Genomic DNA, 16,601 nt, shown 5'->3' with positions numbered 1-16,601 from the left:
CGCATGATTTAAGATGCAAAATGTAGGCAAGGTGGGAGAGAAAGGTTCACTTTCAATGCAACATAGAAGAGTTACGCAATGAGCGCGTTCTGCGAGACTGAGATGTTTACCTCACCTTTTTCACTGCGCTCTGTGTTTTGCACAAGTTAACAAATCTTTGTCCTGAAAATAAACGTTTCTGATAAAGCAGTGTTAGATGCAAAAGAGAACGCATGATTGCAATAACTGGTGAAGAGTTCTTATATTATATGACAGACTAGGAGTGAAAAAACATTAATGTAGGCACTGAAAAAACTAATTTCTAACAACAACAAAAATAAAATAAAAATTGAAAAGACTGCAAATGTCTGTCAGATAACAGCTGATAAAGCTTGCAGAAAGTCTGCAATTGAGCCTGGGCGCAACAGGATGACTGGAGAGCATGGAAAATAACATCTATTAATAATAATAATAATAACATTAAAAATATATATCCTTAAATTGGGCAGAGTTTAAAGATAAAGAATGGTATTTGATTATCTGCAGGTAACGCTCCCAGCATGCTGTTGTAGGATCCACTGTGTGCAAAGTTAGAGCATCTTCAGTCTTAATGAGCAAAGTCAGCACAGCTGAGGCAGATTCGCTCCGTCCGCAACTAGAAAGCCAGGCAGCCCTTACCTTATTATTTCCACGATACTTCCACTGTATGTTGTAGTCTTTCTATAAGGTCGGAGAAAAAAAGAGCAAGTCACAATAAAGAAAAAAAAAAAGAGGACTTGTTATTGTAGAAGCTGGTTGTTTTCGGAAAACAGTTAGTACTCCCAGAGCGCAAGCATAGAGAAAAGGCGCCCCACACCGCTGTGACAGGACTGGAGCCAGTCCGACTGGAAATCACAACACTTCAGCAGCCGCAAGGCCACGCCCCCTCACTTCACGCTGACAAGAGTTCCAGCCAATCACAATGTGTCCTTAAATAACCTCTTCGCTGCGATTGGCTGGAAGGATTGAAAATTGAGGAATAGCTTCGCCCGGTGCTGTTCACTTTTCTTCCAGATGTTGAGCGCCTGAACGTCAATAACTGTAAACCCGAGAAGCCAATCAGCGCGTGGCGCAGGGTATACAAACTCAGTCTGACCTCTTAAAAAAAGGAAAGGATCTTTGTAAAGCATTATTTAAAAAAAAAAATGGTTTCTTTTAAATCATTATGACATAGAAGTACATTTAAAAACACCATATGAAGAAAAAAAATCTAACATTACTTCGAAAAGTAAACATATATGTTGGAAATTGAAATATTCCAGGTTACTCAGTGTCAAAGAAAATTACAATGTCACATAAGATCATTAAAAATAATATTGCAAACAAAAAATTAAGGGCTCCGAATAAATGTGTTAATAGATATGTAAAAAGTAATATATACATGTACTTTGTAATTGGTAAGGCCTCTTTTTGCAATAATTACTGCATAAAGGCCCGTGTTTTTCATGTGGGACAGAAATAACAATAATATAAAAAAAAAAGGTGTCCTCAAATAAGATCAATAAAAATAATATTGCAAACAAAAAACTAATTAAGGGCTCTGGATAAATGTGTTAATATATGTACTTTGTAATTGGTAAGACCTCTTTTTGCATTAATTAGTGCATCAATGTGGTGTGGGATGGAGGGAGTCAGTCTATGGGACTGCTAAGGCGTTATGGAGGGTCAGGATGCTCAGCTTTCGGGTCACCTGCATTGTTGGGTCTGGTTTCTCTTATCCTTCTATTAAAAGAAATGAAAAACTAATATGTACATTCTTTTGGTGGTGAAGAAAGTTAATGAGAGACCTATATACAGAGGCGGTTCAAGAAAACATTTACCGGGGGGCCGGGGGAGGCCCGTGTTTCTTCATGTGACACAGAAAAAAGAATAATAATATTAAAAAAGGAGAATTGTTTAGAATGTTAAGTCAGCCACAAAGCCAAGGTTGCAGAACCCCTGACCTAATGGATGAAAACTGTGACCTCTATTATTAGGACTGAAGCATAAACTGACTGTAATTGCTAATTAACTGTTAAAGCACAAAATATTAAATTGTCAAAGGGACAAATTAGAGGTGGTCTATTCTGTCAGTGCAAGTCATCGTAAGAAATTGATTTTGTATTACACAGCAACAACCAGAGGTGGGTAGAGTACTTAAGTAAAAGTAAAAAGTAGTCATCTAAGAAATTAATCAAGTAAAAATAATATAGTTTGGTCAACAGGCTACTGAATAATGTTTGGATAGTAACATCCTATTAAATGTTTAGAAATTATGCAGGCAGACAGACTTTATGCTCAAGTTCAGGTATTTTATGGATTAAACTGTATAAAGAATATGAATATGTGTTAGGAATGTGAAAGAAAAACATTGCAGAACAAATACTTGTAAAAAGATATTTTTCTTTCCCCAAAAAACTTAAAAAAAAAAAAACAATCCTTAACGTGAGATTTGTTTATACAGTATGTTAGGACAGGGTAAATAACTTTCACTAACAATGTCTTCTCTTTACTGTATATTCATCTTATCTTGGAATAGTTTAAATCTTCAAAGAGGACAGAATAGTTACAAATTTTACTCAAACAGGAGTAGCGATACTTTACAAAAAAATTATGCAAATAAATGTAAGAAGTGCAGCACGGTAAAACTACTCATCAAAGTAACATTTTTATAAAAATATGTTACCCAAGTAGATGTAACTGAGTAAGTGTAACTAGTTACTACCCACCTCTGGCAACAACTGATCTAAGTAAGTCAAGATTTCCTAAAACAAGTGCATTTGACTTAAATTCCATCAGGTAAATAAGATGATCAGCAGAAAGAATGAGTATTTCTACATTTATAACAACATATAGTAGCTAGATGTAATGTACTAGATAAAATAATAGAGTTGATTCTTTTTATTTTAAACATAAATCATCTTATTCTGATAGAAAATTCTCCTACCTAAATAAAGGAAATACTATACTTAATATAAAAAAAAAAACTGACCTACTTAGACTTAAAAATTTGCAGTGATTGTTTTCAGTGTAGGGGCCACAACAGTGGCCAGGACCTGTTGGTCCCTGTATAGAACCAGCCATGGACACATGTGGTAACAGAAACCCCTCAGAGTTTTATTCAGATAAGGCAAATACCTTTATCCATAGATCTTTGCTTATATATTAGATGTCAACATGTTACAGATATGATATCAACATAAAATAAAAAAGCACTCAGATAATGCAGACTTCCGCCAAGCAGCACATGTTGCCCCATATTGCATTACACCTATAACTAAAACTCGCACATGATCTGGGTCATTTCTACATTTCCTTTAAATTTTCCTTGGCATTAGGTGCACTTTGGCATGGTTTTAGAGTGTCTTTTCTAAATGGGGAAGATCAACAAGTTCTTTTTCTACTTTGCAATAAAAGACGAAAACAGACAAAGTCACATTTAGAAGGTAATTGAATAGTGTCTCATTTCCACCCCTGATAATTAATCTAGGGATGTCCAGATCTAATAATGATTTCAGAAATTTGTCTGTTATCAGCCAAAAAATTAGCATAGGTATGTATGTTTCTAATATAGGCAAGCTAATACAAGCACTCTGCTTCTATATAAAGGTTTTCTAAGCTTTTCTTATATTTCATATTGCAAAATAAAAAAAATCTATGAAATAAAAAAGTTTGTTGGTTAATGCTGATATCGCATAAAGTCAATGTTGGCATAGGGAAATACTCAAAACTGCAATATCTATAGCGATATCTAACTGGAAATAAAAAAGATGTATGTTGTCATATTTACATTAATAACTTTAGTATAATCATATCACCCATTGCTTTTTTTTAGCTTCAGTTTGAATGTGACATATAGTGTGATTTGTGTGATTATATGTGTTAATTATCCAAATATAGGAATTCTGAAAAGTCAATGACTTAATGCAAACTACTGAGTTTCCTTTTATGGAAAGCATTTAGCCATCTGTCTGTATGATTTGATTAAATGGCACTCAAGACAGCAGTGGGTAGCACTTGCAGCAAGAGGGTTCTGGGTTCGATTTCCAGCCCGGGATCTTTCTGCATGGAGTTTGCATATTCTCCCTGAGCATGTGTGGGTTATCTCCAGGTACTCCAGCTTCCCTCCATAGTCCAAAAAAATTACTGTTAGGTAAAATGGCTTCTCTAAATTCTCCTTATGTGTGAGTGTGAGTCTCAGCCTTCATTACATGCCTGCCCGCTCTCCAGCACAACATCTCTTGCAATTACCAATGCTCTCGGATTTTACTCACATTCTCCCGGACCTCTGGGGTACAGTCTGCAAAGCCCACTGAATCAAAACCCCTACAGATCCATGCTACCTCATAATGCCCCATAACCTACCCTTCATCTCTCAAGAAAGCAAATCCATCAGTCATCAGTTGTCATCATCAACTTTTTCCTGATCCATCTGTTTTTACGCCTCATATCAACAGAACGTTCAACTGATTTCCTCCAGTTCTTCGCTTCCAGATTGATTTAGCTTTTTGTATTTAAAATTTTAAAACTCACTAGTTCTTCTCGTGATTCTGCATGTGGGACAAAAGCTTCAATACAACATGACAGAATGTTGCCTCAAGTAAGAAATAACTTTAGCCTGCAGCCAGACCAAAGTTAATGTTGAACAGTCAATTGATAATCATATAAAACTAAATAAAGCAAATCCTCAAAATCTTAGGAAAAAGAGAAAAAAAACTTGTATGCCTTGCAGAATGAATGACTCGCAAGAAGTTTTGTGTTTTCTGTTAAACAATATTCACCCTGGTTTGTGCATTGACACAGCGTAGATCTAATTGCAAACCACCTCTTCTACAAGATGACACCAAAGTACTTTCTGCACTCAGCATGTCCTCTAAATTGAAACAGGTGAATGAAATTTGAAAGACGGGGACAAAGTGTACTGACAGCAGTTAATCAGTTGGCAATAATGATGTTTAGGGCACTGCCAGCGACACTAATGAGACACCTGTGCTGATATGGCAGCACCAAGACATTTGATCTGTCTGCATCTGTGTTTGATGATAATCTAATAGATGGACACGACCTCACTGACTCATTCATCTTGAGCTCTCATCTTTTGCATTGCAGAAGCAGTCAGTCTCTCGTGTCAAAATGCTCCTGAGTTACCTAACACAACAGTTCAAGTACCCTCCGCAATAAACTAGAAATATCACCCCGCTGGGAGTGAGGTAGATACCAAACTTTATTATTGTGTTACGTTTGCTGATTAGATTTTTCTTTCAGGTCAAGAAGAGGGGAAAAAAACAAATCCAGTTTGCAATGAAAACTTCAGCATTTTTTCACTGATATTTGCTTTGGCAGCATAAGGCTGATCTGCAATGTTAGGGCCCTTTTCAACAGAGAGATATAATAAAACCAAGTGACCATAACTCTGAATTATACAAAACAAACAAACAAAACAACAACAACCTCAGCCTGCATTTAAAAAACTTTGTTTTGTTTAAACATACAGGAATTTCCTTAAAAGATGCAATCATTAACCATTTAACCATATGTAAAAGAATATTCCATAATTGGCTAGTGATTTAACCAGAAATAATTGTAGGTTTTCTTCAGTAGATTCTTACAATTATGTATTTTCTTAAGTTGACACCCTAAGGTTAAAAGTGGCTGTTTAGAGATATTTTTTATGAGATTGCCACCGTATTTTAGATGTGCAGCAGCACACAGTATGAGGCATAAGATATAAGGCTGGGAACAACATACTGTTTTATTCTTAAGGTATTTAATATATATATATATTATTTTTTTTTATCAGAAAGAAAATACATACATTGTATGTGCAAATTAATCACAAAATAACAGTATAGCAACTTAAGGCTGCTGTGTTTTATGATGATTACAATAAAAGGTTAAGACAAGACTAGAACCTCAGACAGGTTGAGATCATCACATAGAAAAAATAAATTACAAGCATTTAGTATCTAAGTACCCTAAAAATATTTCTAGAAAATCCCTCTTTTTATCTGTTTGTCAAGATTCCACTTGGTGAGTGGAATTTTTAGGCAGCAAGTGAACCCTTTTTCATCTCAACTGATACAGTACATCAGCAGCATGGAGAAACGATGGAGTGAGAATACAAGTCAGTTTAAAAAACACAACGACTGGGTGTGACCATGTCCTAAACTGCATCTGCAGCAGAATATTTTTTATTTTTTATTTTTTTTTATATATATCTACAGTAACAATGATAATCCGGTATCCTTAGTTTTCCTTAGTTTTCCATGGTCAAAGCCCATAGATTTAATTTGGAAGCAAAGAATGACTCAGCAGATGAGCTGCTATTGCTGTTTCTCTATTTGTTTATTATGTTAATCCTGTTTTTGGTAAAAAGATGTCAGAATACACAGCGCATAGCGTCTGTAGTTTGCACAGCTGCAAACCACTCAAGTACTAACCCCCTTTCACCATTTTAAGTGCCAACAATGGACATATGAGACTGAGACCTAGACAACAAAATAGTTTAAGAATGTGGTCTTTAATGGCTATATACCATATGTCTAATGCTTATTTGTGGAACATACAGCAAAGAAAGTGTGATACTTTATAACATTTTCTGCTGAGAAACTTTAGGTTCTGCTGTTAATGTTGATGTTTGTTTTAAAAACACCATAAGCATTGTTGCTTACAACTACAACTAATAGACATAGTGGTGAAATTTGGCTTAAATTATTTTTATTTCTTTGTACATAAGCCTGTTGTCTTGATCCTATATCTGCTAAGCCTTCTATTACATATGGAGGTCATGGAATTTAGAGGTATTTTACCCTACTCAAACATAAAGTATAGTACATATGGCAAGTATTTTTTTTTATTTTTTTTTTTTTAGGTTTAACGTTGGAAACATTTGATTTTATATTTAAAACACCAGTTTGCAAAAACTATATTTTGGTCTGTTGGATTAAATTATTTTATAAGGTAAATTAGATGCGTTGATTTTATTCAATAATTTTGTTGTCACGGTTGGTGGAGGTTTTTGAGGACCCAAATGCAGAGACAGCAGGTAGAGGTGAGCCTTGCAGCTTTAATGATGCGGATATCCAAAAATCCAAAATGACAAATACAGAAAGCCAGGATCTAGGGGACATCAGGGAAAACACACATGAGGAGCCAGGGAAAGACGAGGACTGAGGAGCTGCANATCACGGTTGGTGGAGTTTTTTGAGGACCCAAATGCAGAGACAGGAGGTAGAGGTGAGCCTTGCAGCTTTAATGATGCGAAAATCCAAAAATCCAAAATGACAAATACAGAAAGCCAGGATCTAGGGGACATCAGGGAAAACACACATGAGGAGCCAGGGAAAGACGAGGACTGAGGAGCTGCACAGGGAGAGTATATATGCGAGACAGAACAAAGACTGGACCATTGAGCCGACAAGGAACAGGTGTGGATAGAAGCATCTAGAAGAAAGCCAAGGGGAAGGAAACAAACACAAGGGGGCAACAGAGAGTAACTCAAGAAATACAAAAGAATTCAAAAATATAACCAAAAACAGCTAGAATAACACAGAAAGACAAGAATAAAGTATAACTGAAAACTCAAAAAGAAAATGTAAACAGAACCAAAAAGTGCAGGATCGTGACATTTGTAGCCTTCTTTTTAATATATATATATATATATATATATTTTTTTTTTTTTTTTACTTCTACTTACGAATTTCTTGGAAGGCTGTTTTTTACTTCCACTCAAGTCAAAATATGTATGAGCTACTTGAGTCAAATTTTTGTCTACTTTACTGATCTTTGACCATGTAGATGCGATTATTCAGGACTAAAGCAGTAGAGTAAAAAAAACTCTGAGGTGTTAACTTTTATTTTCTTTTTTTTAGATTCCAATTTAATCAATTGCTACATAGCAGCCCCATCTTGAAACTTACACGACCCAAAGCATGTTGGTGACACATAGCAGTCCATGTCTGAAAGGATTAGACCTGTTTTGGCAGCATGAGGACAAATAACGCCCAACAAGGCAGGTTGTTGCAATATTATTTCTGATTATTATATATTAGAATAGTTAGCTGAGGCTCAGAAAAAAATATTTATACATAGCATATCATGCAAAGCAGAGAACCAAAGCTTCTTTCACTAAGCATTATACCTTTTCAGCAAATCTGTAGATCAGTCTTGCACATTTTATATACTTCACACGTCTGACAGGCATCACTTTGTTTAGGGTGTGAAGGTATTGTTTACTATCTGCATCCAAGAGTTCCTTTGTGATGAGACTTTAGGTTCTAAACCAGGTCACTTCTGTTTTGTGACTTTTTGTTTACAAAGGCAAATGTGCTACTTTTTCATATCTCAAAAAAACACACTTCAGGCAAAAACAACAGACGTGTTGTATAATTTGTAGACAATAAAGGATTTGAAAAGGGCAGCAGTGTTGTGGGCTGTCATCATTCACAACTGTTTGCATAGGAACAAAAGACTTGATATGCTTATCCAACAAAACCTTTCTGAAGCCACAAAGAAAACTGAAGGGTAATCAAGGCTGTGATTAATTTTTCTGAAAAAAATAATATGAAAATACAATACAGTAATTAAACAAAAAACAACATTAAGAAATCTGTATTTAAGGAATCAGTACTGCCACACATATCTATTTACTTTAACTAGCCATATCTGCTGCATTATTTTTTTAAACAGCTGGGTGTGCGACAAAGTACCCACATTGAGGTGCCAGACACATTGTGTACATTTTTTCTAGGTGTCACTGTGATGGATTGTCCAAGGTGAACACCATCTATTGCCCAATGACTGCTGAAAATAGGCACCCCAAGTTATACTGGTACTCCAAGGATAATTTGGGATGGATGGATGGATGGATGGATGGATGGATGGATGGATGGATGGATGGATGGATGGATGGATGGATGGATGGATGGATGGATGGACGATTCTGAATATTCTATGAGATTTTTAGAGCTTAAAATGTTACTAAAAATCAGAAAATCTCTTCTCAGTGAAAGTTTAATGTCAAAAATGAAGATCACATTTTACAAAAGAATAGCAGTAAATATCTGTAATGAGTGCTTTAAATGTTCCTGCGGTTATCCTGCATCCAATTAATACTGTATTTACATAAGGCACTCTGATTATTTTTGCCTGCCAATCTGATAATATAATTTTGTTGTAAAAGAAAAATGCATCAAAAAAATCTGTTGTTAGAATTAAATGTATTGCTTTTTTCAGTAAACAAATCACTGCATCAGTGTCCTTTAAAAAATCTAGCTGCACAAAGCATTGACCTGTCTTCTCCGTCTAGATGTGATCCCGAGAGACATCATCAAAAGTCATAATTTTAATACATATATTGAATTAAAAATGAACATCTATATCTAAATGTTTTTTTATTCAGTTTATCTCTCACAAGAAAGGCTATAAACAGATTTAGCAATTCAATTCTTTTGTGATGTATTGTGCAAGTAATTTTTAATCCAGTAGTGGGAGTTGTAAACCATTTGAGCCCAGTTGTTAAGTAACTTTAATCTGGATCAATGTGATTTGCATTTAAACATCCTACTTATGCCTTTTAAAAATTTAGGTTACTTTAATGCAAATGTAACATCAGCCTGGAACAGTCTAGCCACATACAGTAAGATCAGAAAATAGTAATGACAATCACTTTAAGATCAGATAAATATTAAATGTTGAGTTAAACCTGGAAAAAATAGGATAGACATGCAAAAGAAACTAATTACAAAAGAGATATTTTTTTAAAGTAGTCAAAGGTCATTGCAGATATCACTTTCTTCCAATCTGCATGGATTATCTGAACAGATTGTTACGTAAAGAAATGTATGGTGCAAAAGAGATATGTGTGGAAATATTAAATAAGTTGTTTTATTTATTCTTTTTTTTCAGATCAAATAATTTGTAGACATTCTAAAACCAAGAATACATGAAAACAAATACATTAATGTACAGCCAATAAGATGCTAAGAATACTTTTGACATGAAGAAAGAAATGCATGACTCAACAGCCAGGGAGACAGTGGATCCCGAGGGACAGAGCCTACAGGGAAATCAGAAGTGGGAAATGATCATCCTATTTGCACAGGAAGGAAGCGAGTGGATTTATTTTTTTCAAAATCTTATGGAGAGGGCTGTTTCTTATGTCTGTGTCTATGTTTTTCTCCATATTTTGGGCTATTAAAATTAAGAAAAAGAATCTTCTTTTTCATGAGCCGAGAGCAACAAAATGAAAACGTACACACCGAATGCTACAACTGCCAAAGAAACCCCTGCATATTTTATATGGAATACGCATATTTAAAGAGAATAAAAATTTTCAGTAACATTCCTGTAATCAACTTAAAAAATAACTGTAAGTGGTCGGATATCCAGATTTATTGCATATTTTCCTTTCAGTCACTATTTTTATAAACAGTAAAGACCTTTAGCTGATGAATTTATGTGAGACTCACAGCAAAATGAACTCCAGCCCCAACAGTAGATCAGCATCATTACAAGAAACCAACACTAAGAAGGTCAGGGGTTGGAAGCAGATGGCCTGAGCACACTGCTGTGACAGCATGATGAAAGGTCATTACAACATTACAGAAAGGGAGGCTAAGAGAACCAAATGAGAGGTGTTTAATGAGATCATGAGAAAGAAAGAAAAGAATAACATTATAGAGAAGGCAATTAATAAAGGGAAAACTTTCTAAATTTATTACACATAAAGCTTTAGATTTTTTTAAGTTGCTGTTTGCTGAAAGGCATTCAACAAATTCTCTGGCACATTTAAAAACGAACTGACAGAGAAACTTTGCAGGATCAATATTAATATGAAATCAGAATTTTAAGTAAATCATGGTTAAAATTTAATTAAATACCTGGATTAACAAAAATAATGAATTAGCTTCCACAATAAAAACAGAAATTATTATCAGAGCAAAGAGCAAGCAAAATCAATGATTTAAAAAAAGCATTTTGTAACATCAGCTTATATTTACATATGTACTTTTGGTCATATACCGATTATTTAATCAGTTTGAGGCAGAATTGAAACAATACAATTAAGCAAAGCTTAGCTGAAATAACTCAACATCGCTCCCTTCTGGTGAGGCAAGGTGCTGGGTAAAGAAATTAGCCTCTAGGAACACCTCTGTTTTGCCTTTCCAGTTGTTTACATGTCATAGGTATAAAGGCACACAATCATTTGCATAGGGCAGACGCTTACTTTGTTTTTTCTGATCTGTTGTCAAAAATGTCATGTCAAGAAGTACGTCCAGATTGAAGCATAGCTATGTAGATTTAAGTTTCTAACAAAGTCAGAAAAACTTTATACTCTATATGGCATTTCACAAAGAGCACACTTTGATAAATACGCAATAAGTTCTGTTTTTTATATGCTCACAGCCAGGATGAAATATATCAGTGAAGGTGGGCTGGTTTATTTTCGTAGTTTTAAATTCTCATTACAGCTAACAATCAAGTAGATTTATATCTATAGAAAGATGCAGATAGCTTCACTTTGGTGGAGTTGTTTTATACATATTTATTAGATCCTCTGTAGAATAAATCAATTAGCAATACTTCTTTTCATTCCCTCTGTCTTTGTTTTCATGCCTTCTCTAAGAATGTTTTCTATGATAAACTGCTGGCAATGAATCAGGTTAGAATACCGATTCATTCTACATCTAATTATTTTTGACCAGAAAAATATTCTATATTCACATCCCAAAGTTAAAGTTAGTGGATGCACGGCTGTTAAAAAAAAAAAAACAATAACATGTCCTGTATATCTGTATGTAGTTAAATATGAAATAACAATTCTGTGTTGATATTCAGTGGACTGTAAATGCACAGCTGAAGAACTTTGGTCTCCCTGTGCTGCTGTTGCCCCTTTGACCCCAGATCTTACTCCACGATGATGCCACTGTGAGAACTCCAATTTTCCCAAAGTTGAGGCTGTCTCTAAAAAGGCTGTCTCTTTTGGTTTTCACTCTAGTTCTGGGGATGTCCTAAAGCAATTGATTTGTGGAGCTCAGAGTTCTGGTTGGAGTGTGAGGCTGTAGAAGTTCATGCAGGTGAATTAGTGCAAGGCTATTTAAACTCTCGAACACAAACAGCAAAAACTTAAACAGAATTTTAAAGTAGGCTGCAAGCTTGACTTAAGAGGGCAAAACACAGGTGGTAAGATAATGCAGTTCCTTTCTTATCAGAGACTGAGCTGCAACATTTGCACCTTGCAAAGGTACAAACTGATTAGGATGTACATGCATTGAATTACAATAATCTAAAATGCAACGGTAAAAACTGGCTTAAAGGAAAATAGGCTTATTCATGTTACAATGAACCTGCTCAGAATAATATGATTATCTATTTAAAAAAAAATAAAAATTGAAGTAGATAAAAATGCACAAGGATTTGTTGAAGATAATTTAAAATGTGATTCTAGTGGAAGAGGCTCCTATTTATTTTATCCAAAGTTAGTAAGTTATTAAAATCCATTTAACTCCTGCAGAATTGAAGCACAACTGCCAGTTATATGGCACAGGTACATTGAAAACTAAAAAGTGATGCTTGGTTTGCTGAAGATATATGGAAGCCTTTGCAACAAAAATGAATAAATATAATATAATTGTTTTGTTGCCTAAAATCTACCACACCATAGCCATATAAAGTTTATATAAAGATTTCTGTGAGACCTAAGAGGAAGAAAAAAGAGATATATTGTAAAAGAATTTAACCAAATAGTGATGTTTTAATCATGATGTCTTAAACATGTGGGGGAAACTACTCTGGGTCAAAAATGTTACCTCCAGTCAGATTCTTAGTAGCCAGTCATTTAGAAAACAATGGCAAAAGTCACTGGTCCATTTTTAGTAATGTCCCTTGGTAACCATTTATTGCAAAATGGTGCAGGTTCACACATCTTGGTTGTGTAGCTTTTTCAACAGTAGCATTTTTGTAAAAAAGAAAAAAAGAAAATTAGGTTTAACTTCATAATAATTTTATTTCCCCTAATTTTTCATTTAGGCAGTTAATTGCCCAGTATCTGTATATTTTTAGACCAACTTGTGTTTCAGATGGAACATTACTTTTAACATTTTTCAGAATAAAATGGTTTTGAGAGTAAAAAAAACCCTGTGTTAACAATTATAAGATCTAAATATGTCTGATTTAAAGTCTGTATTCATATTAACAGTTGCAACTTTTTCATGAGTGGACTTCTTTAAAAATGTCAGCAATCTGTTTTGGAATTGACACCAAAGCTGTTAGCTTTAGCCTTCAAAGTAGGTAAAATCTCTTCATCTAAATTCAGGACAGCTGTATATTGCAGGTGAGGCAATGACTGGTTATAGAATCTCAATACAGCCACAGTAAATCAATTTCAGAAAGAAGAATGCAAAAAGACAAACAAAAACAGATTGCACATAGATGATTCACTGCTGACGAGTATGTTAGCTGACAACATTGCTCCTATTGTGCTTCTCTCTTGTTTTTCACTGAGTTTAAGATACAACTAATAGACTAAAGCACACAAAACACAGAAATGAATGTAAAACTGAACAAGTCAACAACCTCCCATGACATCCTTGGTGTGATGCATTCTCTCTTTCTTATGTTTTTTCTTCTGTGCTCTCACTGTCACTTCCAGTTTAGAATGCATTCTCAAGGGGGAGGAAATTTTACTTTGTGCACATATAGGCAAAAAAGTTTTTCAACTTGTCAAGAAAAAATAGGAAATAGCTGCAGTTTGCTTCTTTTAGTGACTTTAAATGTTAGTCATCTAAATCCATTCCATAGGCAAATAATGCAATGCAAACTGTTATAGCTTTGATCTTTTTCAATAAAGGTACCTTATTTTGTGTTTCTCATTTTCATTTTTACTCATGTAACATCTCAGCAGGGGGATTTCCTGCCAGAAATGCGCTCTCCCAGCTGGAAATGCCGGAGAGAACATATGTCCAGAGAAAACAGGAGGAACAACATCATGCATAAAATACAGTTTGAAAACCACAACGTTTTTGCTATGGAGCATTGAGAATAGACAGAGGATCCTTGCTGCGTCAGGACTGAAGTGAATGTGTGAAAACAGCCCAGTTCTTCATTTTGTTCCCAGTTAGCCACCGCTGTGTTTATTATAACTCTTGTTTTTTGCCCACTGTTCCTGTGATTGCCTCTTTTTCCTCCTGATTTTTTTCCGTCCGTTTTTATAACCACTGATGTGTATTTGTGTTTTTAAACCTGTTTTGTGTTCTTTGCTCTTTTTTTTACTTTGCTAGGCTGTATTTGCAATTGGACTTTTTCCCACAATCATCAACCCTTTCAGCTTGGGCCCTGTTTATGTTCTTTAGCTTTGCCAAGTTTGAACTCCAACAATATTTATCTTTTCTTCTTTTATGTTCTTGCATCAGCCTTAGTAGTGAAGCTGACTTTTTACTCTTGCATGCTGCTGACTTTGTATCTTTAAAGATATTTTTGAATATTGTCGGCAGAAGAAAACAAACACTATTTTTTTTTTTTACATTTTGTTATGCTGCATGTGTTTCCAGGTTATGCATTGGTATGCGAAATCCCTAAGTACTTTTTCAAAGTTGAAATGAAAGCTGCAGCAGAAATGACCAGCTTTACACACCCAGAGACCAAACACTGATTCAAAATAGCTCAAGTTCATTCCGACTGGATGGAAAGCAAGGTGATTCTTACCCATGAATATCATTTAATCTAGACAGCTCTTCTGTGGCTTTTCCTTCATTCTGGGGTAGATCTTCTGCAAGTATCTCAAGTCTTTTCCAGCTTCATGCCCAGCTGACAGATGCTGCAAAATGACCAGAAGCTAAGTTGTGATGGTGAATATTGGAACGAATTGCTGCAAAGGAGACTGTTTACAACATTTCTCTTTGAGTTTCAGGAACTCTCTGATGCTCTAAGAGATTAAGACACTCAAGATGGGGAGCTTCCCTAGATGTGTTCTTGGCTGGAACAAAAGAAATGCCTTTCTGTGGGCCAGCCATGCTGAGCTGCTAACACTAAATGCTGGAGGAAAGTCAAGCCTTCAACACTGAGATCAGCAGATCTGGCACATTTAGCGACAGATTTTCCGGATAAACAATATGTCTTTTTTGATGATTTTTGATTATTTCTTCCTTTAACTGTTGATTAAAGGCAAGTTAACAAGATAGGCCTCATTGTAAGCTATGTCCACATATCTGAGCCATTGTTTATAAAGCTAGAACAAGCTCTTTTACACTAATAATTTAAAAACTGATATAACATTTATGTGTTTTCTCATACACTTATTACATCATTACTACCAAATTATGGCTAAACTCATTTAATGGGAATCTTTATTTCTGCTAGCTCACTCAAAGGCTAATAATAAATGGACTAAATGTTATTGATTTCTGATTAAGCAAATCATTTAATCATTAATCTATCTCTTGTATTTGCATTGTTAAATCCATCCATCCTTCACCCAATTATTCTGCCAGGGTTGTGTTTGGGCTGGTGCCAATATCCAGCATTCTATAGGTGAGGGGCGTGGTACACCATGAACAGTCACCAGTCTGTCGCAGGGTAACAAAGAGCCACACAACCATACACACCCACACTGTTATGATTTTATATGATATTCAACTCCCAGCCAGCTGGGAATTTATATTTTCTGATACTTTAAGATGTTCATTGCCCTCCCCGGTAGGGGTGTTAAATATCCTATTTAATTCAGACATAATTTTGGCTGTTATATATTGTTTATGAACACACACCCTACTAGCTATGTGTTAGAACAATAAATGGCGGTGGCAAGTTACACTTCTGTGGGAGTTCCTGTGAAGGCAGTTGGCCGAAAAGCTGTTTAATCACCTTAACTGTATTTTCTGCTCCCTTCATCATATCAAGATGAAATATGGACACTGGTTCTCGTGTCCAAAACCACAATCATGGCACATGGAACAACACATAAGGAAAAAAATAAAAATAAAAAAATAAAAAAAACAGTCATGTTTTAGGAATTTGTGGGGGGAAGACAGAGTACCCAGAGAGAACCCACGCATGCACACGTAGAACATTCAAACTCCATGCAGAGAGACCTCAGGCAATGCAACAGCACTACCTACTGCCCCACCATGCAGTATTCCAATCATTCTAAATTAGTTGAAAGCTAATTTGATCACATCCCAAATTCTTCATGATAAACTTTGGTTCACAGACACAAAACCATGCTAAACTTTGATATCATTGTATTATCTCCTGGATCATGGTTTTCAAAAAATATTTTACTTCTTTTTTTTTTTTTTATACATAGTCGTTTAGTTTAATTTCACTAGTTTCACCAGTTTTAATCAAGAGTTTTTCAATGAAATATGTTTGACTTGGAGCTGAAAGATTTCATTGATAAACTCCATATTTTGAATGAGAGTTGTAGTGAATTTATTCCATATATGTACAGATTTAACCTCGATTCACATTTCGCTTTCTAACACATAGCCAGTAGGGCTTGTGTTCACAAACAATATATGACAGTCTGAGTATTATCTGATTAAATAACATATTTGCCACCCTAAGTGGGGTCGGGAGTAAATATATTATAGTTGCACGAAGATCTA

At 35.1% G+C, this 16,601-nt stretch overlaps 1 protein-coding gene across 1 annotated transcript in view; it reads right to left on the bottom strand.

The window, feature by feature from the left end:
* sema6c (sema domain, transmembrane domain (TM), and cytoplasmic domain, (semaphorin) 6C) overlaps positions 1-850 on the bottom strand; it is a 187,783-nt gene extending 186,933 nt beyond the window's left edge. Inside the window, exon 1 of the mRNA XM_015375570.1 lies at positions 658-850. The gene's annotated coding sequence lies outside the window, so the exon portion shown is untranslated. The remainder of the gene's footprint in view (positions 1-657) is intronic.
* Positions 851-16,601: the final 15,751 nt, after the last annotated feature.

The sequence above is a fragment of the Cyprinodon variegatus genome, unplaced genomic scaffold, assembly GCF_000732505.1.
Source record: "Cyprinodon variegatus isolate N-32 unplaced genomic scaffold, C_variegatus-1.0 Scaffold0, whole genome shotgun sequence".
Classification (NCBI taxonomy): domain Eukaryota; kingdom Metazoa; phylum Chordata; class Actinopteri; order Cyprinodontiformes; family Cyprinodontidae; genus Cyprinodon; species Cyprinodon variegatus.
This window is presented reverse-complemented; position numbering and strand designations above follow the sequence as displayed.